General features: G+C 46.8%; 1 long non-coding RNA gene across 1 annotated transcript in view; it reads right to left on the bottom strand.

Moving 5' to 3' along the window:
- Positions 1-3,616: 3,616 nt before the first annotated feature.
- Positions 3,617-25,814, bottom strand: part of LOC132212997 (uncharacterized) — a 407,119-nt gene continuing 384,921 nt past the window's right edge. The window contains exon 2 of the long non-coding RNA XR_009447881.1: positions 3,617-3,667. This is a non-coding gene — a long non-coding RNA (uncharacterized LOC132212997). The remainder of the gene's footprint in view (positions 3,668-25,814) is intronic.

The following is a 25,814-nucleotide window of genomic DNA, read 5'->3' as shown; positions in this document are numbered from 1 at the left end:
CATTACTCCCTACTCACGTACCTGCCCCTTCTTTAGATCCCTCCCCATCAGTGAAACAGAGTCAAACCTCACTTCTCTAGTATGTCAAATATCCAAAAATGCTTTTCTAGACCATGTTGTTAAAGGAAAAACTATACCAGTTGTGGGATAAAATTTCACATCTTGAGCTGACCATCCTTTCAATAGTTTAACAATATTCAATAGTCTGCCATGTAAAAAAGAAATCAAATTCTTTATTATACACTGCCAACATTAACACAAAACTCTGTAACTCATGACTGCGACCACCAACATCTGTCCCAACCCTTTCAATACAAACCTAAATTCACTTCGTTCGCCCTTTAGCTGGATTTGCTATTTGGCCAGATACAACCAGTAGACTAGCTCTCAACCATACTTAAAATCACTAGGTATAGGAAGAGCATTGCTTTGGTTGCAACAGGAGTAACTCAAAACAACTCCCTCCACTAAACACTTCCTGAATCATTTCCCTTCCTCCATGAGCCCAGAATTTAACTCACCAGTCAAACTCAGCTTAGGGAGAGGCAATGGTTCCACTGGAACAGGACGGTAGGGAAACAAGGTACGCAGCCCTGGTTCGACCGGAGGGGCCATAGTTCACTGACACCACCACTGGAACTATCTATAATTAAAATGAAAACCACCATGTCAGAAAATTCTAAGCAGAAAGGACAAAGGAATGCCACTGGTGAGTATTTCAAAAGGAGGCACGCTGTGCAACAGGGATCCGTTCAGTGCTGTGGCCCAATCATCCAAAGCTCATCGTTCTCATGTGAGCAGCACTCTTGCTCTGAGGGGAGACACATTTCCTTTCTTTCATTTCATATTTGCTTTCAAGGCAAACCAGCTAGCTGGTCAATACACCAAGCCAACACTCCTCAGGTATCCAACAAGAGCAACCTAAATGTCTCAGTGAATTTTAAATTTTACTAAATTTGAATTAAAAAAATTTTCATTTTAAATTGATATGTGGCTGCCCAGCTGGCATGGCTCATTGCTTGAGCGTGGACCCCAGAACCAAGAGATCCCCGTTTCATTCCCAGTCAGAGCCCGTTCCGGGGTTGCGCGCTAGGGGCTATGGGACCGTTGATGCTCTCTCATCATTGATGTTTCTCTCTCCCCTTCCCCAGCCTCCTCCCCCCCCCACCACCACTCCCCGCTCTCTCTGTTCCCTTTCCCTTCCTCCCTCTGAGATCAGTAAAAACATATATGTTTAACCAGTTCTATGTGGATAATATGGACCCTATGAGACAGGGTACTTCAAAACACTAGGCAACCGTTGTGAAACAGTCATCCCTGAATCTCGGGACACCTTTCCTCCACAAGTCCACACAGAAGAAATGTACAGGGCCCTTAGTGATCACAGTAGAAACAGGAATCTCACCATCCCACATGTCCCCACTTCTCTTCCCCTCACCACTTCCTCCTGGGCTTAGGCACCTCCTTCAGGAGCAGTTTGACACTAAACTGCCCCATGTCCCTTGCAATTCGGCCCGTTCTGCCCAAGGGTTCACGAAAGACTCTCATAGTTGATTTCTGAGACACTAAGTTCCTCCCTTGCCGGGAGCCGGTCCATCCTTGCTGTTTCAAGGGACCTGGCATATATGGCATACGGTTCTTAATATGTTTGCTCACCTTCTTGGCGCTGTGTTTTAACCAAGGTCACCTCTCCGAGAAAGGTTGAATCCCCAGGTAGGGATTTTCCCCTGAAGTTAGGGAGGGAATAAAACCCCTCAACTAAGTGCCAGGCGGGTAATTAATCCCTTTAACTACGAACAATCATGCTTAAACTACATAATCTTTTCTCCCTGGAATGGAGATAAGAAACGCCCTAACCTTTGTAATAGAGATTGATAGGATTGAATCAACTGGTATAAATACAGTTGTAACAAGACAGAAACACTCAGAACTTAGAACAGAATCAAGAAGACAGAGCCTACACGGAGCCTAGAGACAGAAGAACTTCGCTGGAGAGAGCATGCTGGAGGATCCTGGAGAGGGACTGGCCTCAGAGCCTAGAGACAGAGCCTAGCGGGAGAACATGGCAAGGGATCCTGGACTGAACCTGACTACAGAGATTGGCAGGAGAACCTGACTGGAACCTGGACACTGAACCTGACTGGAGAGCCTGGACAGAACCTGGCTGGAGAACCTAGCGAGGGAACATGGCTACAGAACCTCACTGGAGATCCGAAGCAGAACCTCTCTGGAGATCCAGACCAGTGTTGTGCCCAGATTTCAAAGTTCCCAAGACCCCCAGGGAGCCCGTCAGTCCGATGCAAAAGCAAAGAGTCATTCATTTCAAACCTAGGTTTGGCTCCCCTGCCACACTCACCGATGCAACGGTAAGCTCCAGTGGCCGAGAGAGAGAACTCTGTGTGGAGAGAGGCTTTATAGGGGGCTGGGGTAAGGGGAGGAGAAAGGACTGTGGGCCCTGCCGATTGGCCAGGCGCCAGTCGGTGTCTCATTACACAGGATGTGGTCATAGTAATGGCATGCACTTCCCTTGACTATCATTGGCCAGTCCAGAGAAATCCTGGGCGTGGCCAGCAGCAGCTTGGCTTCCAGGAAGAAGCCTTGCTGAGCACATGGCCAAGGTAAGATGGAGGGCAACACCCTTACCCTGGGGCAAGGTAGAGGGCGTAGCCCTTACCCTGGGGCAAGGTGGAGGGCGTAATCCTCGCCCTTTCATTCCCCCCTTGTCTTGGAACTTCCGGCTCAATCATGAGACGGACTGCATTTCTATTCCACCGTTGCTAGAGGCCCATACTGGGCACACAGAACTATCAACTGAACTATCCCTATAAGCTTAACAAATGGCCCGGTGGAAGGGAAAGAAACCATTTTAGATTTAACAACTTCTATTGAAACAGGATTTTTCTTCTTAAAATTCCTCCATGGCTATTAAAAAGCCAAATCAAGATTAATTTATTTACTGTCCTGATGTTTGCATAAATACAACAAGAATGGTAACTGACTACCTTTGCTGGAATTTCATGGTTGAATCTTAATGTGCCCCATAGGGCCAGGAAGCCAAGCCATCCAGCTGCCATCAGGCCTGCCTGCGGTATCTGCTGAGTTAGGTGAATCCTTCACCTGTAGCAATTCCACCTGAGCCCACGCTCCAGGCTTTAAGGCCCATCTCAGTAGCCCTCCTACTCGTTGCGGCCCAGAGTGTGTGGGGGTTCCACAGGGATGCAGAGGCATCTTTACTGCTCCCCTTCTACTCTTACCAACCGCCAGTAATGGTAGGGCATGGGCCTGACGCTCCAGCGCCAGCCATCTTCAGGGCTCCCAAGCAGGATACCAGGCTTTCTTCGTGGCATTCTTAGTGGCTTCAAGTCTTTAGAGCTCAGACAGGGCTCTTTAAAACATGATACTCCAGTCAAAATTTTCCGTTAATAAAACCATTATTAGGAACCAGTCTCATTGGATCTATGCAAAGAAACGTACTTATTTAGCATTGCCAGATTTCGGAGGAATTACATAAGGAGAAAAACATACTGATCTACTCTAAGATTTTCTGACTTTCCTTGCTACTTCCTTTTCATGGATTTGAAACAAAACAGTAACTGTTGGCATAAAACCTTCTACCTATGCATAACTATTCCCCAGACCTTCTATTCTAAACAGGCTTTTTTCCCAGCTTTACTACCCCTGACATGGCATGGTGACTCAGGCCTGCAAGACAGTATTACAGGCTGCCAACTGTTAGCTGTCTCTCAAAAGAGACCAAAACCTGATGGGCACCCTTCCCTGCCCAGTTGGGCACCTGCCCTCTTGGCAGCTAGGCACCCTTTACTTTTAGGGGTCACCCCACACAGTCCCCTTTCAGGATAACCAACATACATTCAAACCTGCAAAAGAATCAAAGGTTAATATAACATATCAATACAATAAAACATAATATTGGCATCATGGCTGCTTCAGGCAGCCAAATCTTCTGCTACTAAACATGTGATCCTATAAATTGTCCTTGTCTCTTTGGAGCCATGTCCATGAAGTTGCAGGCATTATCTAAGTGTATTACACAGTATTGTGGGGGCTCCTGGTGACGGGAGTGATCGCGAGTCATGTTACCGGCATCAGGCAGGTCGAGCACGCCGTAGCTTGAGCTTGAGCGGGTTGCGTTGATCTCGATCGATGCTCCATTTGGTGATGAAGTCTTTCCGGGTCATGGATGGATCCGCTGACCGGACGTGAGTGTGATGGACCCAGGTCGTGGCGTCGTCTACCTTGAGAGCGGTGGGGGTCGTCAGCACCACAGTGTCTCCCGGCGGTGCCTTCTGACGTAGACCCAATCTCCTGGTCTGTGCTGATGAGGAGTTGGGGTTGGGCTGGTCTTGTAGATGGCGTGGAGGCGCACGGCCAAATGTCCTCGTGCACCCTCTGGAGCCCTCTCAAGGAAAGAGATTAAGAAAAGCCACCCAGTCCTCGCCAGTCTCAAGTCAGATTCCTCCTCTCTTGGAGAACTTCAAAGTCCTGATGGCTTCTAGGTAACCCTGTTTATCAGTTACAGCAGCAACAGGTACCAAACCCTTGCAGTACATTTGACCAGATTCATTCCTGCCCACCTTTACAGATTCTAAGGCCCATTGTTTTCCTTTAACCAGCAAGCTAAATGACACTGGCCTGTATTATTTAATTCAGCACAGGCAGGGGGAAGGGCCCATGGAATCTCTGCCCTGAGGAACTGTGAGCCCCACCCTTAAATGTCCCAATCAGACTAGAAAAGCCACAAATACCTTTTAAATCTACCCCAGAATTCCAAAATCCCAACCTAGCACAGAATATACTTCCACACTTACATGAACAAATAATTATACCCAAGTAGACATACAAACATCAAATAAACATCCAACTTATACCCTTTCAGTGAGCAGACAGGAACAGATGTGGAGGCCTCCCTTTCCCACATCCCAGGACAGGACTTTTGACCTATGTCTCATCCAGATAGAAACGGTACTCATATTGAACAAGGAAATCAAGACTAAATAGACACGATAACTAGATACATTCCCCATTAAGAACTTCGAGGTGCATGCCACATTTATACCACAAAATACCAACAAATCAGTTTCAGTAGTGTCGAGATACAGAGCAAGTCCCTGAACAGAGGCAGTAGAAAACTGCCTAGGAATGCTTCTTTTCTACCTTTTTAAAAGATAGGCCAGATTCGAACCCTTAGCCAGTCCGAGCTTTGACTTCCCTCCGGAAGTCCCAGAGATGGTGAATACCATTTAGAAGCCATTCCTCCAGATACAGGACAAGTACCTTAGAGATTAATCCATTCACACAATCCCCCAAAAGTTAAAGAGGAAGGAAAGAACCATTCAATGTCCTTCAAGAGGATTTCGGCGAAACAACAAAATCGACAGATTTAACACATTGGAAAACCAAGGCCAGAAGTACCCTCAGACGTTTCAGGGGTACCAAGGAAGGAGAAGTTAGGCCACGTCCAGCCCTTTTCACAATCCACCATCAGTGACCAGTCCCAGCTCACTGGTTTACCATTCATTTAATATTTCTTTTTCCTCCTATCATACCAAGGCCATGCTTTCCAGGTAGCTAGAACTTTTAAACCACAGTTTCTACCTGAAATAATTGTACTTTACTTTAGAAATTGGATTACTGCTATCCTGGCATAGCTGCTAAATTTCAAAATGGTTACAATCTTTCCTGCTGGGGAATTCAAGAAGCAAACCCATAACTATTAAGGCCAAAACAGTCTCGGGTTTTTATTCTGTACACAGCAAAAGGTCAAGTTCAGCTCAAAACTATGCGCACTCGTTTTTAAACTGGTCTTTTCCTTTACATGTGCACAGAAATCCTGGATGCATTTATGAATTTGTAAAAGCTTTTCAATTCTCTATCTACAAGCCCTTTAAGAAATACAAGCTCTATTGTCGGCCCTTATAAAGCCAACTGCTCAAAACATTGGTCTATCATACCACTAAAATTATATTAAGACCGTGATTGCTAATTTATTAAGTATTAAAAATATTTTCTTAAAAATAGTATTAAATAAATTCGAGAAGCAAGCACACCTTCTGCCCCATCCGCATTTCCGTAGTAAAATTCCGCCTTAAAGCTCCACCCCTGAAATTCCATCCTGCCTCAGTGAGCAGACATTCCTTTTGTGATTGACTAAGTCAGAGGGAGGGGCCTTTACTGTTCCAAGATGGCGGCCCCCAGGGGTACGGCATGCCATGCGGCCAATATGGCGACTGTCAAGTCAGGCAGCTCAACATTGTGGCTGTCTAAACTGTTCTCTGACAGAAAAGATGATTTCCTCATTCTCACAATAAACAAGGGAAGAGCAAACCAAAATCCCTAAAAGATAGATGGCCAACATTATATTGCAGAACTTTTTAAAATCTTAGGTAGCAAATTAAATACGCCAGCCCAAAACCCTATCCGAAAACGGACGGTGCGCACATTAGTTTTAAGCCAGCTTTTCTCCTAACACGCGCACAGAAATCCCAGACGCATTTACTTGGGGAGGGGGTGACCTGTTTCCACAGACCCTCACTCAGGCGGCCGCCTGACCGCCACACAAAGGAGGGGGGAGGGCAATCCCCCTCCCTCCACACTCGCACACTTTCATCAGACATTCATTCAGAGTTTAAACAATCCATTCAATTCCTAACAACTTCCCAACTCCTGAGGGAGCTCTAAAGCCTCCCCCAATCTCCTTGAAATGATCAATCACAATACCCAAAGGAGCAGTCTGAGTCCATCCCATAACGTCCGTCCAGTACAAACACAGAACACTAAACAGGGCCCCAAAATACAGCCTTCCAACTCCATGGAAGTAACGAGACGATGGCCTTGCGCCAAACCGGCAGGAGCGACCTGCCTCGTCTCAAATCCGCGAGGGGCATATCCATCCCTCGTGAGGGGCATATCCATCCCTCCTGGGGAGCGGAACGTCTTCCAACTCTCCCCTGCCTGTGGTCGTTCACGGCGCGTCCGCCTAGACCCCTCAGGCAATTACAGATTCCAGAAACGAGCTCACACAGAACAGAACACACAAGGACACACACCTACCGCGGTCAGTCAGACTCTACGGATCGGGGGTCCCTCGATGGTCTTGGGAATCCCGGACGAGCCCCCAAATGTTGTGCCCAGATTTCAAAGTTCCCAAGACCCCCAGGGAGCCCGTCAGTCCGATGCAAAAGCAAAGAGTCATTCATTTCAAACCTAGGTTTGGCTCCCCTGCCACACTCACCGATGCAACGGTAAGCTCCAGTGGCCGAGAGAGAGAACTCTGTGTGGAGAGAGGCTTTATAGGGGGCTGGGGTAAGGGGAGGAGAAAGGACTGTGGGCCCTGCCGATTGGCCAGGCGCCAGTCGGTGTCTCATTACACAGGATGTGGTCATAGTAATGGCATGCACTTCCCTTGACTATCATTGGCCAGTCCAGAGAAATCCTGGGCGTGGCCAGCAGCGGCTTGGCTTCCAGGAAGAAGCCTTGCTGAGCACATGGCCAAGGTAAGATGGAGGGCAACACCCTTACCCTGGGGCAAGGTAGAGGGCGTAGCCCTTACCCTGGGGCAAGGTGGAGGGCGTAATCCTCGCCCTTTCAACCAGAACTTGGCTGGAGATCCTGGCTGGAGATCCTGGCTAGGCTGCTGATCAATTGAACGCTGTCTCCGTGTCATTCCTTCTTCGCCGACTCCGTCCACGCCTTTGGGGACCCCTGGACCCGCTGGGGTTGCACCCCGGCACTCCCTGATATAAAGCACAATAGCGAGGAGAGGATTTTTTTCCTCTCGTTGATGCTGGGGGCTTACCCTGACATCACTGAGCAGCTGAATTCAATATTGGATCCACCTACCTGTGGACTTGTTCTTTTGTGAGAAAGACAAGTCCCTACTGTTAGCTTCATCACTATTCTGCTGCTTATAATTCTCAGCTTCCACACTGAATGAGATCCTTAAAACCCCTGAGGGTGGACAAGGTTCTAGCATTTCATGGTATTGCAAAAAAAAAAAAAAAAACAACAACAACAAACACGAAAACAAAAACAAAAAACGATGGGGGCAGAGAGCAGGACAGGGGAAAGTTGGGAGATGCCGTAAAGAACACCAGCCTTCCACCGACTCCAGAGGGAGACGTGGGGACACAGGGCATGGCACAGCTCTAAGCTGGGCTGGCAGAGTGTGATGCCAATGAGGATCTCAAGGTGTGACCACAGAAAAGGGGTGAGGGAGAGACAAGACTGCAAAAGAAGCTAAGGTCAGACCATGGAGGGCCTGGACGGACACGCTAAGGACTTGGGACTCATTTCTAAAGGACATAGGAGACCACTGTCAGTTTTCAGAAGAGACATGATCATATTGACATTTTCAAAAGATCCTTCGGGCTGCCAGTAGAGAATGCTTAGGGACCTGGCGATACTAGAGGTTGACAGATCACAGAGAACACATGGGGTCAGGAGGCCCTGAAGTCAATGTGGCTTAGTACTCTTGCTGCTCACCTTGATGGCTTCACACTAGAATCGTAGTATCAGGAATGTCAAGGTGGAAATCGATCCCACTCATGGGACTTGACAGCTTATGTCTAGAAGTTACAATACAATATGCCGTATCTTTTCTCAGACCAAGACACTCTCAGAACAAAGTGAAGAACATACCAAAACCAAGATTTGCTAAAGTGGTAAGGAAAAGGGTGTGGACTCAGCTTCCAGACAGAATAACAGGTCAGTGGCACAGACAGAGACGCACACACACAGAGAGAATGCCAGAGAGAGGCTGAGAGGAAGGAAGGGACCTCAAGAACGAGAGTACAAGACAAGTGACAGGACCTGACACCCCATCAGCTGGGCTGTCCTCTATGTTGTTATGAAGCCAGTTACTGAGAACTCAGCAGACACACAAGGATGTTCCCACCAGGAGGCTGAACTCACTTGAAGCCACTGTGAAGGCCCCTAACACTTGGAACCACATGAGGCACTTGTCTGAGGCTAAGTTTATAACAAGAGACCACGGTGAGGTTTTAGGCCAGTGCGTGACCCTATCTGAATTTCCTGTCATGTCAAACCCTTAAAGGCACAGACTTGAAAATGAGGCCCACATGAGCAGTGACTTCCCTGAGATCACAGGCTGGGCCCAGGGCTCTTTTGTCTAGTGTTGCATGCTGTGTGCCACTCGTTCTTGTCATCTTCCACCTCTAGGTTTGTGTACCAGATTCATGGGACACCAGCCCACAGCTGTTAGGGGCCTTGTCCCATCTGCACCTGATGACTTCCTAGGGAAATGGTGCCTAGCATCATCCTCACTGGGCAGCTTGGGAGCCTGGGGGAGGCCCAGAGAGGCACAGAGGCTTCCCCCAGGGCACAGAACACCTAAGAAAAAGGAGGTGTAAACTCGGCTTTCTCCCCCAAAACTGGGGGCCTCCTTCTTCCCAGGGAGCCTGGGGGGAGGGCTGTGTTGGATGCTTGTATACAGGTATGGAGATAACATGGGCCAGGAAGGTGAGAGGTCAGCAGCCCAGAGGGGCCTTTGGGTGGCCCTGATTGGAGGAAGGGACACAGGTCATGGAACCTTGAAGTGGTGACCTCATTTCCCTGGGCACAGATCCCCAACAGAAATGGGAACCGTGGTAACCAGGTACCCACATTCTAGAGACAACTGCCTTTCCAGCTCACTTGAGAGGAGATGGTCAGGAGACCAGGATGTCTCTCTGTTGCTTCCCGTTCTTCCAACGCTCTGGGCACAAGAAGGCCCAGGGCAAGAGATGTTTCTGTTGCTGGGGAAACAGGCGCAAGCGCCACCACCAATACCCCTCGCCCTCTGGCACGAGGCACACACAGGTAACCGAGGGCAGGCCCTTACAGCTCACACTTAGGCGTCATTTAGGGGTCACACCTGGGGAGCCCCACACCTCTTACCCCTCATCCCGTGTGTGTGTGTGTGTGTGTGTGTGTGTGTGTGTGTGTGTCCGGGATGGTGAGGGGAAGGAAGCCGGGAATGAGGGATGCTCATCCTGGGCTCAGGAGCAGGTTGGTAAGTGTCAGAAGTCTCAAGGGTGTTGGAGGGTGTGTCACGTTCACTGCCCAGGTCATGGCTCACAGGAAGGGAAGCTGAGTGCTGGGGTCGGAGCTCTGCTACCCACTTGTTAAATCGCAGGGGTGCTCAAGGGGTCATCAACTTCACTCCCTGCCTGGAGGTCTTTGCAGATGCCCCTCTCTGCCTGATCTGGGGAGCAGAATGGGTGGTGGGCATCTTCCCCACTGGTAATGCCCGGGGCCCATGATGCCTCCTGGCCCAGTAGCGAGCTCTGTCTTTGCAGAGCTCCAACAAGGGCAGCGTCGAGGAGCTGGCTGACAGGTTCACTTATGCCCTCAATGTGTACAAAGGACAAGTGCGTTAGGACAGGAAAACCTTCCAGGGCCAAACTGAGGTGAGAGCTGGCCCACACCCAGGACCCTGTGGTGACTGGGGTGGGACAAGAAATCAGACCCAAATCTGGGGCCTCAAAGTTCTCACAAGCCCACTCCCAAACTGATCTTTACCTTCAATCCTCCCGACCAGCTCCCTGGTAGGGGAAAAAAGCAGTCTTTCTTCCTGTGCTTCTTGGGATCAGAGAGAAAGCATCTCTTGCTCTCTTTGCCTCATGCTCCTTTCAACTGATGAACTCCCTGCCCCAAGTTTCCTGTGGACCAGCCCCAGCCCGACTGTCCTTGTAGGCCTTCTCCAAGCCTTACACATCATCCCACTTGATAGTGCTGTGTATTTAAAAAAAAAAAAAAAGAAAAGAAAAAGCGGTGGGGTGAAGCGGGGGGTGGGGGGGTTAGGGGCATAGGAATGGATTAAGGTCTTGAATACTTTTCTCTGCACCCTATCACCTCACAGAGGACGACAAACCATTGCAGCACGGCCAGCTCAGAAGCTGTGGCCTGACCCAACTCCATATCCTCCCAACAAGGACAGAGTTTTCCTCAGTGATTCAGGCTTTCACTGTGGCTCCACCTTGACACAAATCAATTGTTGCTAGCTCAGCAGGGCTGCCAGGAACATCCTCACAGTGTCCTCACAGACTAGGTCTGCCATGACACAGGAGCACAGATTGGGTGGAAGGTTCCTGATGCCTCCTGGCTCAGTACCCACTCTGTCTTTGCCGAGCTCCAGGGAGGACATCATTGAGGTGCTGGCCCATGGACCCGACTACACCACCTACGGGGTCAGGGTGCAGTTGCACCAGGTTGATGACACAGACCAGTGCCTGTCTGAGGTGAGAGCTGGCCTCGAGGGTCTCTACACCCACAACCTCAACACAACCTGGCAGTGCCCAGAACCCACACTCAAATCTGGGGTCTCCCCGGGCACCCTCCCAGGACTCTCCCTAGTGTCCCACAGCCCCAAGACAAAGTAATGCAGACCCACATGCCCCCCTCCAGCTACATGGGACGCTAGAGAGACGCTCCTCACATATTTGTAGCAATATCAGAGAGAGAAATGCCCTGTGACTTCACAGTGGACCATGAGCACTTGGGCATTTCGCTGTTTGTGTTGCTTAAACTACACTTGCCACGTATCCTCTGGAGCACTCAGCTCCACTGTCCTTGCAGACCTGGTCCAGTCGGGGAGGTCGTTTGCCCAGCGATGCAGCCTTTCAGTGCTGATGGACATGGGCCTAATGCAGTTCAGCTGCCATGTCAGCAGTGCTGCGCGGAACACTGATGTGTGTCAGAACGGACTGTATTAGGTTGCTTGCTTGCACTGCCATAACATAGGGCCACACTGGGTGGTGTTAACAGCAGACATTCATTTTCTCACTATTCCGGAGGCTAGAAGTGAGAGATGGTGCTGTCAGCGGGGTTGGTATCTCCTGAGGGGGTCACTACTCAGCTTGTAGATGGCTGTCTTCTCTCTGTGTGTCACATGGACTCCCCTTTGCGCTGCCACGTGTCCTCCCCTCCTCTTCTAAGGACACTGGTCAGATTCGATGAAGACCCACACCACTGAATTCACGTCACCTGAATGACTTGCTTGAAGACTAGAACTCAAAAGCAGACATATAATCAAGTTCGAGGGGTTGCAAAGTCATGGGATTAGGGGTACACAATTCAGACCACAGGACATGTAATGTCCCCAGCTGGAAGTGGACGCCCACTGCTGGGGGAAGGACGAGCACGTGTAAAATTTGAACGGCTGCAGGTAGATTCCAAACCCAAAGGGCTGTGGCAGGGACGTTGCCAACAGCAGTTTCTGATGATGGCTGCTGCCTTGCTCCAGCCTGGCCCGGGAAATCTCACTCATTGAAATTTTCACCTGGCCGACATCAAGGTGTCCAACTCAAACACAGGGTTCCATCCCTGGCAATTGCCTCATGGGGCCAGTGAGGCACCTGTCACTTTACACCCACCACATGGATTAGCTCCTCCCCGAGTCCTCTGGTCAGATTCCTGCCCCGTGATCGCCTTTCTCCCATCTGCAGTCTCCAGGCATTTGTCACCTTGCGGAATCTGCCATCTTCATAATGAGGGTCATAAAATGCCCTTTAATGTAAAAGGATAAAACATAACTTGCTCTTTTGAAGTCAAAGGCTTTCACAGGCCATATCTACCATGTACACTGTTCCCACGCTGGGGAGGGACAAGGTTCCCACACCCTTTCCACCCATGTCAGTAGCAGGAAAGTCCCTGGTACCTGAGAAGGAAAGTCATGCAGGATAGTACCCAGTTCTGACCTGCATGCCCTTGAGCAGGCATCTGATATTTCCTAAGCCTCTGTGTTCTCATCTCTATAACAAGGACCTTCCTTGGGACTCACAGGGCCCAGGCTCTTCATATAAACTATTATTAAAAGGAGGTTTGTTGATCCTCAGCCTAAGGGAAGTGGTTGGGTGGGGGGGGGGGGGGAGATGCCGAGAAGGTGGCAATTGTATGAACATGTACGGAACTTCCGTGGCACTTTGAAGACCTAGAACCTCGTCCTGACGGGGGATTCCTGACCCTCCTCTTGCACACGTCCCAGTGGGGCTGAGACCTCCCGACTGAGCTCCAAACCTCCATCCTTGTGGGATTCACGGTCATGCCGCTGACGTGGATTTCCTTTCTTCTCCCACCCAGTGTGCAGCTGAGCGAACTGGTAACCTGCATGAGTCCTGCAGGATGCAGGCCCTCCAGGAAGGCACCTCGGAGAAGGTGGCCATGGCCATGGTGCCAGCTTTCCCGGGGGCAATCATCCCCCACGTCTCCACGCTGGCCTGCTCCAGAGCCCAACGGTTCCTGGACCAGCTTCTAACTAGGTGAGCACACACTCGTGACTCTGCCCACTGCTAGCTGTGAGGCATGAAAACGTCACCACATCTTCCTGAGTCTCAGGATGCTCCTCTGAAAAGTGGGCTGCTGGGGGGAAACCTCATAGCACTGCTGTGGGGACAAGCCATGGCAAGTCTCACCTGCTCCCTGTCTCTGCAGAGAGGGTAGCTGGATGTGCGGCGGTTGTTGGTGGCAATTCTTTCACTCTGTCCCACGGAAAGAACTCTGACACACCCATCAGCGGCCTGTGGCATCTGAGGTTGGAAAAGCACATGCAAAGCAACCTGTTAAGCAGTGTGAGGTTTCACCTAGCCGGTCCTGGTCCTTGGTGGACCACACTGGGGATTTCTGGGGGGAGCAGGGGCCTAGGCCTACTCAGATGTATGGCATGCTTCTGGTTGGAGTTTCTTTACTAGAAAATGTGCACGCACTTTTGGAGACAATTAGCCTGACTCCAGGAATGAAGCAGACACAATCCCGGGGCCTCAGTTCTGGCCAATGGGTCCAGCAGTCACGCTGTCCATCATTCGCAGGTCGTGTCCACCATCCATCAGGGCTGATGCGATCAGAGTGATTTTTCCATCTGGAGGCACACCTGCTTACAATGACCGGGCTGACACACCGCAGGACCAAGTCCTAAAGTGAGTGGTCTCCGGATCCAGAGGTAGGGCCCCCAGAGTCAGCATTGTGGGGACTGTGGTGGGTGGGGGGTGGAGAGTGCCTGGCAGAACCCTAATCTTATACATCATCTGATTCCCAAGAAAGGCCTGGGCTCTGGAGTCTTCTATTCCAGGAGGATAGGAGTCAAAGATGACAGTGGGTGTGGTCCCAGGCCTTGTAGACCCAGATGCGACGCTGTGCTGAGTTGTCTCTCACAGTCCCATCCCACCCCCCACAGACCCACCCCGCTCTGCCTGCCCCTCTCAATATCCATCTCCCCTGACCACGGTGGCCAGGCTGAAAACAGGACTGTGGTGAGCAGGCTGCTCACAAGTCTGTCTCAGTCCTCCGCCCAAATGCCCAGGGCCTGGAGAGTGGGGGTGGGCAGTGCACTGGACCTTCAGGAGAGCTGCCAGTGGGAAGAAGAATCTTACACAGACTCCGTGTTGAACCTGCTGGATCCCACAACTGCTACAACCAGGACAGCCACACAGGGGCCGGGGGTGGCATGGGGCTGTCCCCTGGGTGCGCAAGGGGGGCCTGCACAGAGGCTCAGATCTAAACAAGTGGGCCATGGGAGGGCAGAGTGCAAGGAAAGACCAGGACTCGGACTCTGCTGCCCACCTGCCTCTCCCCAGGGCCTTTGCTGCGATGGTGGGGACCTGGCTGGACCACATCCTGGGTTTGGGGCAGCCCCTTCCTTTCGCCTGCTTCGAGGTAGAGCAGGCCTTAGTGCCCTTCAACTCCCCCGCTTCACACCTGGTGGGCCACGCCCAAAATCTATGTTCTGCGCTGCAGCACCTTGAGCCCACCGAGGCAACTCAACAAGGTGAGGCGGAATGATCATCTGGGCAGATCATTGGGGGAGGGCAGGCTCATGGGCTGGAGTTCCCTTAAAGGCGTTGGCATCTTTCCTGTCTCCACTAAGTCACAGGAAAGCCAGGAGTGTGAGTCAATCTCTCTTTCTCCTGCTCCACGTCCACGCCCAGAGCTCCAGAGCTCTCTGGAGGCAGAGGAAGGGCCTGCTCAGGGGCCAGAGCCTGGTCCAACGAGAGGTCCTGCCCTGGCCAGGCCTGGCCTGAGGCAGCACCTGAAGCCATTATGGAGCCAGCTACTGGCTGCACTGGAAGCCTTCTCTCGTGCTGTCAGAAGAGTTCTAGGCGATTATCTTAAATAATTCAGAGGAATACATCCCAACTGTACATTTATAATAGTAAATAAGGATAATTTCTAAAAGTACCTACCTATTTATGTAGACTATGTCCCATTAAGTTAAATACTCCTTTTGATTAAATACGGTTGTTTATTAAAAACACGTGTAGACCGTGTCTTCTCATGTACATATACATAATTCCATACACACACACACACACACACACACACACGGACAAATATATGCTGACATGAAAGGTGCTCACTGTATAATACAGTTTTAAAATAAGTTTTGAAACATTTAATTTCTTCTGATAACTACGTATACACTGATAAAATGGGGAAATAAAATCTGGAAATATATACACCAATATATACACCAATATATACACCAAAATGTTCACACTAGTGAACTGTCAGAAGTGAAACTACTAACTACTAGAAGTGACAGTTTCTTCTCATTTTGCTTTATGTATAGGTTCTCGTTGACACAAGGATCATACCTCCAATATTTAGATGGATAGTGGAGAGAGGATGGGAGAGGCAGAGAACATAGATGAGAGGTGCACCAGCCGCCTCCTGCCCAGCCCCGCCATGGAATTGACCGCAAAACCCTGCCACGTGCCCTCCCTGGGAGCTGATCCGGAAACCTTTCAGTGCAAGGGCAGATGCCCATCCAATGAGCCCCATAAGCTGTGGCTAGACTCAGTATATATTTTAAAAAATACACTTTCATTGATTTCAGTGAGGGAGAAAGGGCGAGACAGAAAAGTCAACCATGAGCGAGAAGCATTGAATGGTTTCCTCCTTCACGACCCCTATTGGTGATCCAGTCTGCAACCCAGGCCTGTGCCCTGACCCGGAATCAAACCAACTGTGCACTCCTGCCTGCTTCACAGGCGGATGCTCGACCACCGTGCAGCACTGGCCACTCAATCATACCTTTCTAAACTTTCCCAATTGCCAATTTGTCTCTTGAAATGTTCTCATGAAAGGAAAAATTACTTAATGGGGGGCATTCTACTTCGCTCGCTATTTAGCTGGATTTGCTATTTGGCCATAAACAACCAGTAGACTAGCTCTCAACAATACTTAAAATCACTAGGGATAGAAAGAGCATTGCTTTGGTTGCAACAGGAGTAACTCAAAACAACTCCCTCCACTAAACACTTCCTGAATCATTTCCCTTCCTCCATGAGCCCAGAATTTAACTCACCAGTCAAACTCAGCTTAGGGAGAGGCAATGGTTCCACTGGAACAGGACGGTACGGAAACATGGTACACAGTCCTGGTTCTACCTGAGGGGCCATAGTTCACTGACACCACCACTGGAACAATCTATAATTAAAATGAAAACCACCATGTCAGAAAATTCTAAGCAGAAATGGACAAAGGCATGCCACTGGTGAGTATTTGAAAAGGGGGCACGCTGTGCAAGAGGGATCCATTCAGTGCTGTGGCCCAATCATCCAAAGCTCATCATTCTCATGTGAGCAGCACTCTTGCTCTGAGGGGAGACACATTTCCTTTCTTTCAGTTCATATTTGCTTTCAAGGCAAACCAGCTAGCTGGTCAATACACCAAGCCAACACTCCTCAGGTATCCAACAAGAGCAACCTAAATGTCTCAGTGAATTTTAAATTTTACTAAATTTGAATTAAAAAAATTTCATTTTAAATTGATATGTGGCTGCCCGGCTGGCGTGGCTCATTGCTTGAGCGTGGACCCCAGAACCAAGAGATCCCCGTTTCATTCCCAGTCAGGGCCCGTTCCGGGGATGCGTGCTAGGGGCTACGGGACCGTTGATGCTCTCTCATCATTGATGTTTCTCTCTCCCCTTCCCCAGCCTCCTCACCCCCCCACCACCACCACCCGCTCTCTCTGTTCCCTTTCCCTTCCTCCCTCTGAGATCAGTAAAAACATATATGTTTAACCAGTTCTATGTGGATAATATGGACCCTATGAGACAGGGTACTTCAAAACACTAGGCAACCGTTGTGAAACAGTCATCCCTGAATCTTGGGACACCTTTCCTCCACAAGTCCCCACAGAAGAAATATACGGGGCCCTTAGTGATCACAGTAGAAACAGGAAGCTCACCATCCCACATGTCCCCTCTGCCCTTTCCCTCACCACCTCCTCCTGGGCTGAGGCACCTCCTTCAGGACCAGTTTGACACTAAACTGCCCCGTGTCCCTTGCAATTCGGCCCGTTCTGCCCAAGGGTTCACGAAAGACTCTCACAGTTGATTTCTGAGACACTAAGTTCCTCCCTGATATAAAGCACAATAGCGAGGAGAGGATTTTTTCCCCTATTTGATGCTGGGAGCTTACCCTGACATCACTGAGCAGCTGAATTCAATATTGGATCCACCTACCTGTGGACTTGTTCTTTTGTGAGAAAGACAAGTCCCTACTGTTAGCTTCATCACTATTCTGCTGCTTATAATTCTCAGCTTCCACACTGAATGAGATCCTTAAAACTCCTGAGGGTGGACAAGGGTGTAGCATTTCATGGTATTGCAAAAAAAAAAACAACAAAAACAACAAACACGAAAACAAAAAGAAAAAACGATGGGAGCAGAGAGCAGGACAGGGGAAAGATGGGAGATGCCGGAAAGAACACCAGCCTTCCACGGACTCCAGAGGGAGACGTCGGGATACAGGGCATGGCACAGCTCTAAGCTGGGCTGGCAGAGTGTGATGCCAATGAGGATCTCAAAGTGTGACCACAGAAAAGGGGTGAGGGAGAGAAAAGACTGCAAAAGAAGCTAAGGTCGGGCCATGGAGGGCCTGGACGGACATGCTAAGGATTTGGGACTCATTTCTAAAGGCCATAGGAGACCACTGTCAGTTTTCAGAAGAGACATGATCATATTGACATTTTCAAAAGATCCTTCGGGCTGCCAGTAGAGAATGCTTAGGGACCTGGCGATACTAGAGGTTGACAGGTCACAGAGAACACATGGGATCAGGAGGCCCTGAAGTCAATGTGGCTTAGTGCTCTTGCTGCTCACCTTGATGGCTTCACACTAGAATCCTCGTATCAGGAATGTCAAGGTGGAAATCGATCCCACTCATGGGACTTGACAGCTTATGTCTAGAAGTTACAATAAAGTAGCACGATATGCCATATCTTTTCTCAGACCAAGACACTCTCAGCACAAAGTGGAGAACTTAATAAAACCAAGCTTTACAAAAGTGGTAAGGAAACGGGTGTGGACTCAGCTTCCAGACAGAACAACAGGTCAGTGGCACAGACAGAGAAAGGGAGAGAGAGGCTGAGAGGAAGGAAGGGACCTCAAGAACTACAGTACCAGAGAAGTGACAGGATCTGACACCCCATCAGCTGGGCTGTACTCTATATTGTTTAGAAGCGAGTTTATGACATAGAGTCCAAACATAACAGAAATACAAGCAAATATCACCATACTGTTCACAAAACTTTTAATGAAACAAATGCTTACCTTGATGAAGTGTGCATACTTTTTCAGTTGTTCTGAAAAGCATTGTGTATTCCTTGCAGTAATGATCTAAGTAAAACTCCTATTTTAAGTCCCTACAACAACAAGAACATATAAAATACAAATAACTGGGAAGGTATTACAATATTCACCCCCAACTGTTAGCATTCATCAGTAGAACTTTCCCATTTAAAAACATACTCATGAGAAAAAAGGTAATCAAATCCAGAGCCTCTTTATTCTATTTCTGGACTTTCCTGTGCCAGTATTGTAAGTGCAACCTCAACTACTTTTGCTAGACAAATTTTATGTAGGTGAAACTACTGTAAATACACTGTGATCTCGGTTCTCTTCCATTACCTATTAGTTGTTGATTTTCAACAAACTATCTCTAGAGCCTCAATATTTTCTTCCAGAAAATGGGGAAATACTAGTTAATTCACTGTGAAGTTTTAAAATTAAATAAAATATGTGAAAAATAACAGAGCCCGTTATTATGGCTAGAAATCATTTCATTATAAAACAGTTTTCATCATAGTAATGATTTGTCCTAAGAGAAATAAAAAAATTAAAAGTGCCATGTCTCAGAATACAACTTCTTTATTTCAAGGAAGATCACAAAAATTAGAAAATGTTCTGTAATATTAACTCAGACGTTGATATTTTTATTCCATTCAATTTTATTATCAAGGGTCACAATACCCAAGTGTGTGACCTTTAGAATTCGGTGTTTAAACAGAGTGCTGGCAAGGCTGTGAAAGTGCAGTGTTAGCACCACTTAAATGTAGATCCACTAGGAACCTGAAAGACACAGAAGGCAACAGCACAAGTGCAGCAGAGAGCCCACAGCTAACCAAGCGTCATGGTCTTGGAAACACACTCTGACAGGTTATTTCATCAATAATGGGGATCATGATTCCCTGGCCTTGTTGACAATTTGTGTAGCTAAACTGCAATTCTCTGAACTGAAAGCACTACTAGAATGTAGGTATTGTTACAGCATAGCAGGTATTGTTATAGACCTTCCACCACAGTGCAGGTAGTCAGCCTGTCAACATGAAATGCTCTTCGGGTCACTCCCAGTGTTTACCATGTTTCCTGACTTCTTGCTGATCTTGGGACAAAGATGACTCACAAGCCCTTACATAGCCAGTATCTTCAAATAATTCTGTGTTTTGCAAAAAATGCTCTGGGTTCTTAAGGCCAATTTCTAAGTCACCTGAGCACTCCTGGAAGTTTTCACTCTACACACAGTATTTACCTTGCCAAATGAACAAGGGGGGTCAACAAGTGAATGAATTCCTTCTTCCATCAGAGTATTCCATTTAGCCTCCTCAGAGACCCAGTGAAGTAGGAAAAAGATTGCAGGTATGTGAGAGAAGTGTAGAAGAATCCAGACTGAGATTCTGTGACAAGTCTTCATCCTTTATCTGAGAAACTTTCCAAAGGATTCAGACATAAAGATCTGTTCAAAAGGTGAGACTCAACCTTCTGGTGGTGGTCTGAATTCAGTAAATACTCCCAATCCCAAGAAGAAGAAACAGATATTGATTTTTTAAGCCATGCCTTCTTGTACTTAGGGCGGTGGGAGTGATCAAGGAGGGGTCGATGGGGGGAAAAGGAGACATATGTAATACTTTAAACCAGTGTTAAACTCAAAATTCCTAACGCTGAGACCCTTTAATATAGTTTCTTATGTTATGTTGACCCCCAATTTCACTGTTACAAATTAAACATAATTAAAGCATAGTGACTAATCACAAAACCAATATGTAATTATATATGTGTTTTCCCATGGTATTAGGCGACCCCTGTGAAAGGGTCATTCAACCACTAAAGGGCTCACAACCCACAGGTTGAGAACTGCTGCTTTAAACAATAAAAAAATTCATTTAAAGCAATTCAAGGGAGCAAATGGAGTGAGCAGCTGAAACTAATAAAACCCACCCCGAATTGGCGAAATTGCTCAGCTGGTGAGACCATTTGCAGCCGGGAAGGGCAGAACTCCCCTGGAAAGGTAAAACAAAAAAAACAAAAAAAAACAAAACAACAACAACAACAAAAAAACAAAACAAACAAACAAAAAAAAAAACAGGGATTTGGGCAGGAAAGTTTGCCAGACCTCTGAGCCCAGAGGGTTAGAGGGAGACCGCATGGCAGATAGCAACGTCCCTTGGGACAGGCACAGCCCCTGACTGGGGAAAGGAGATCCACGGGATTCCTGGCACAGCCAGGGGATTTGAGAACTGGGTTCTGTGATCACGGAGGACTGAGACTAAAGGTGGCAGCCTGAAGAGCTGACCAGACCATGCAGTGCCGGTAAGAAAAGAGCTTACAGAAACCAAGCCTTTCCCGTTTCTGAGGCCTGAGTTTTTTTGTTTGTTCTCACTGAATCCTGTTCATAAGATATTTCGGATACAGACACTCACCTGTGCTGAAGAGAGGGAGAGGGTGCGGAGGAGTGGAATCTGGGGAGAGACTGAGGAGAGAAGGGGGGACGGGACAGGTGGCAGCGAATTGAGTGCTGAGATACCCCTGAGCCCAGGACTAGGGCAGCCATTCTCTCCGGAGAGTGAGTCTCCTCCCCCCAGCCCCCAGGCAAGGAGCACAGCCACACCCAGATTCCACCCTGAAGGAGATCAAGGATTAAAATAATCTGATCAGTCCCTGGGAGTTAACAGGGTCTGGCCAATAGAGGGATTTTAATCCCAGCAACAACACAGAGCAGATAACTATTAAGGAACCAGCTCTGGATAGTTGACCTTCCAAATCAGTTTTAAATGCGATAGAGAAGCCTTATAACCTCAGAGGCCAACCCCAGAACACTGCCACCCAGAGGCTGAGCCACAAACTGACTCTTTGCTAAACACAAAATAAGGCAGTCTGGGAAACAAATACGACCTGCTTTAAAATAAGAACCGTGGTTTACAACACAGAGGAACAGTGTATCGCAGGGAAGCTCAACACTCTCCTGAATACCTGGCAGGACTAAAGGCGAGCCAGACTGAAGAATAGAAGAACCGAAGGACCTTCACTACTGCAAATTATTTTTTTCATTTTTCACCTTTTAACTAAGAAACCAATTTTTTCCTATTTTTTTTCTTCTTTTTCCATCACCTGATTTTACCCTTTTAATTACTACCTTCTAATCTTTAACCAGTATTATTACTGCTACTATTTTACCATTTTTTAAAGTGCCATTTTATTTTTTCTTTATTTTATTTTGGGATTAGTGTCCTCCATTCTATTTTCATCGTTATATTATTAGTTGTTTCTAGTTTGCATCCATCTCCAGGGAGCTGTTGCTGGAATTTGTTGGGATTAGTGGTGGTTCTATAGGAGTATTCTCCTCATATAAAAAGTCTCTTCCCCTCTTCCCCTTCATTCTCTCTTTTCGCTCTTTTTCTTTTCTTTTCTTTTCTCGCTTTTATTTTCCCCCCCTCCTTTTTCCCAATTTCATTTTTGCACTCCTTTTTTTGGTCCCTACATTTCTTTTCTTTTTTCTCTTTTATCTTTTTCTCTTCCTTCTTCCTTATCCCCTAATTCTCTTAATTCAGGTGGTCACCTTTATTTGGGGTTATTAATATCGTGAATATATTTGTGTTTAGTGACTGGTACGTGGTGCCTTGTTGTGTTGTATTTTGTGCCTTTAAATCAACACAGCAGATCCAAGCAACAACAGCCTCCTGAGCACCACACCCTCTGCTGAGGAACAGCAGCTGTACGTGAAGCCTACTCCCCCAAGCCAGAAGAGCAACCACAGCTGTGAACAGCACCCACCAGAGGAGCTGCTGCCAACTGAGGAGCAGCTGCTACCGCAACCACCCGAAGAGCAAGCACAGACCAAGAGTCACTGCCACCCAGGGAGCAGCCACTGAATGACTCAACGTCTAGATATGTCAGTGAGATAAACATGGGTAGACAAAGAAACCCCCAAAGGAAAGAGAAGGAGGACTCTCCAGAAAAGCAGCTAAGTAATACAGAGGCATGCAACATGACAGAAAAAGAATTCAGAATAAGGGTCCTAGAGTGCATAAACCGAATGGAGGAAAAAATCGACAACCTCTGCAAGAAGCAAGAAGAAACAGGTGAAAAAATCTATAACATATGGAAGAAGATAGAAGAAACAGATGAAAAAAACAACAACTTAAGTAAGACCCAAGAAGAAATGAAGAGTGATATCGCTGCAATAAAAAACACCATTGAAAGTATCAACAGTAGACTAGGAGAAGCGGGGGACCGAATTAGTGAATTAGAAGACAAGGAAGCAAAACACACCCAAAATGTAGTGCAATTGGAGAAAAAAATTAAAGGACAGGAGGAGAGCCTAAGGGAGCTTTGGGATAACATGAAATGAACAACATACGAATAATAGGGGTGCCAGAACAACAGAAAGAGGAACAAGGATTAGAAAACCTAATCGAAGAAATAATATCAGAAAACTTCCCTGAGGTGGGGAAGAAAAAAGTCACACAAGCCCAGAGAGTCCCAAACAAGGTGAACCCGAAAAGACCCACAACAAGACACATCATAATTACCATGGCAAATGGTCAGGACAAAGAGATAATCTTACAGGCTGCAAGAGAGAGACGGAAAGTTACATACCAGGGCTCTCCCATTAGATTATCAAATGATTTCTCAACAGAAACACAGCAGGCCAGAAAAGAATGGACGGAAATTTACAAAGTGATGCAAAGCAATGGACTGAATCCAAGAATACTCTATCCAGCAAGGCTATCAGTCAAAATTGAAGGAGAAATAAGAAGCTTCACAGACAAAAAAAAAAAGGCTGAGGGAGTTTATCACCACCAAGCCAGCAATGCAAGGAATGCTAAAGGGACTGGTATAAATAGAAGAACTAAAAAGCTCAGAAAGAAAACAGCCACACAAAAAAAGAAATGGCTACAAACAAGTACCTTTCAATAATAACTTTAAACATAAACGGACTAAATGCTCCAACCAAAAGACATCAAGTGGCTAAATGGATAAAAAAACATGACCCATACATCTGCTGTCTACAAGAGACCCACCTCATTAGAAGGGACTCACACAGACTGAAAGTGAAGGGATGGAAAAATATCTTTCAAGCAAATGGAAAGGAAAAGAAAGCTGGGGTAGCAATACTTATATCGGACAAAACAGACCTCAAAGTGAAGGCCATTACAAGAGATAAGGAAGGCCATTTCATAATACTAAAGGGATCAATACAACAAGAAGATATAACCCTGGTAAACATATATGCACCCAATGCAGGAGCACCCAAATTCACAAAAAAACTCCTGGAAGATAACAAAGGAGAGATCAACAACAATACAATCATAGTAGGGGACTTTAATACACCACTGACAGCACTGGATGAGTCCTCTAGACAAACAATCAGCAAAGATACAGCAATCCTAAATGACTCACTAGATCAGATGGACTTAATAGACATCTTCAGAACACTTCACCCCAAAGCCAGGGAATATACATTCTACTCATGTGCCCATAAGACATATTCAAAAATAGACCATATATGAGGTCACTAGTAAAGTATCCCCAAATTCAAGAAGATTGAATTCATAAAAAGCATCTTCGCAGACCACGATGGCATAATATTAGAAATAAACTACAATTAAAACAACCCAAAATACTCAAACACCTGGAAGCTGAATAGCATGCTATTAAATATTGATTGGGTTACCAATGAGATCAAAGAAGAAATTAAAAACATCCTGGAAACTAATGACAATGAAAACACAACAATCCAATCCTATGGGACACAATGAAAGCAGTACTGAGAGGGAAGTTTATAGCTCTACAGGCCTAACTCAAAAAAGAAGAAAAAATGGTAGTAAATCATCTAACTCTACACCTCAAAAAATTAGAAAGAGAGCAACAAGAAAACCCCAGAGTGAGCAAAAGGAAGGAGATAATAAAGATTAGAGCAGAAATAAATGACATAGAGACCAAAAAAACAATACAGAAAATCAATGAAACTGAGAGCTGGTTCTTTGAAAGAATCAACAAGATTGACAAACCTCTAGCCAGACTCACCAAGAAGCAAAGAGAGAGGACCCAAATAAACAAAATCAGAAACGATAGAGGTGAAATAACAACAGACCCCACAGAAATACAAACGATTGTTAAAAAATACTATGGACAGCTCTACTCCAACAAACTAGACAACCTGGAGGAAATGGACAAATTCCTAGAAAAATACAACATTCCAAAACTCAATCAGGAAGAATCTGAAAATCTCAACAGGCCAATAACTATGGAAGAAATTGAAGCAGTCATCAAAAAGCTTCCATCAAACAAAAGCCCAGGACCAGACGACTTCACAGGGGAGTTTTACCAAACATTCAAGGAAGAACTAAAACCTATCCTCCTCAGACTACTACAAAAATTCAAGAGGAAGGAACACTTCCAAGCTCATTCTATGAAGCCAGCATCACCCTAATACCAAAACCAGGTAAAGACAACACAATGAAAGAGACTTACAGGCCGATATCCCTCATGAACATAGATGCCAAAATCCTCAACAAAATCTTAGCAAATCGGATCCAGCAGTACATCAGAAAGATCATACACCATGACCAAGTAGGATTTATCCCAGGAATGCAAGGATGGTACAATATCCGCAAATCAATAAACGTGATACATCACATAAACAAATTGAAAGAAAAAAACCACATGGTCATATCAATTGATGCAGAAAAAGCATTTGACAAAATTCAACACCCATTTTTGATGGAAACTCTCAGTAAGGCGGGAGTAGAAGGATCATACCTCAACATAATAGAAGCCATATATGACAGGCCCACAGCCAACATCATACTCAATGGACAAAAACTAACACCATTTTGCCTAAGAACAGGAACAAGACAGGGATGCCCCCTCTATCCACTCCTGTTCAACATAGTACTGGAAGTGTTAGCCATTGCAATTAGGTAAGAAGAAGAAATAAAAGGCATCCAAATTGGAAAAGAGGAAGTAAAACTGTCCTTATTTGCAGACAACATGATATTATACATACAAAACCCTAGAGACTCCATCAAAAAGCTACTAGACTTAATACATGAATTTGGCAATGTAGCAGGATACAAAATTAACTCCAAGAAATCTGAGGCATTTCCATACACCAATAGTGAACTTTCCAAAAGAGAGATTATAAAAACAATCCCGTTTACCATCACACCAAAAAAATTAAGCTACTTGGAATAAATTTAACTAATGAGGTAAAAGACCTGTACTCAGAAAACTACAG

This window comes from Myotis daubentonii, chromosome 12, assembly GCF_963259705.1.
Source record: "Myotis daubentonii chromosome 12, mMyoDau2.1, whole genome shotgun sequence".
In the NCBI taxonomy this organism is placed as follows: domain Eukaryota; kingdom Metazoa; phylum Chordata; class Mammalia; order Chiroptera; family Vespertilionidae; genus Myotis; species Myotis daubentonii.
Note: the sequence above shows the minus strand (reverse complement) of the source record. Positions and strands in the feature narration are given on the sequence as shown.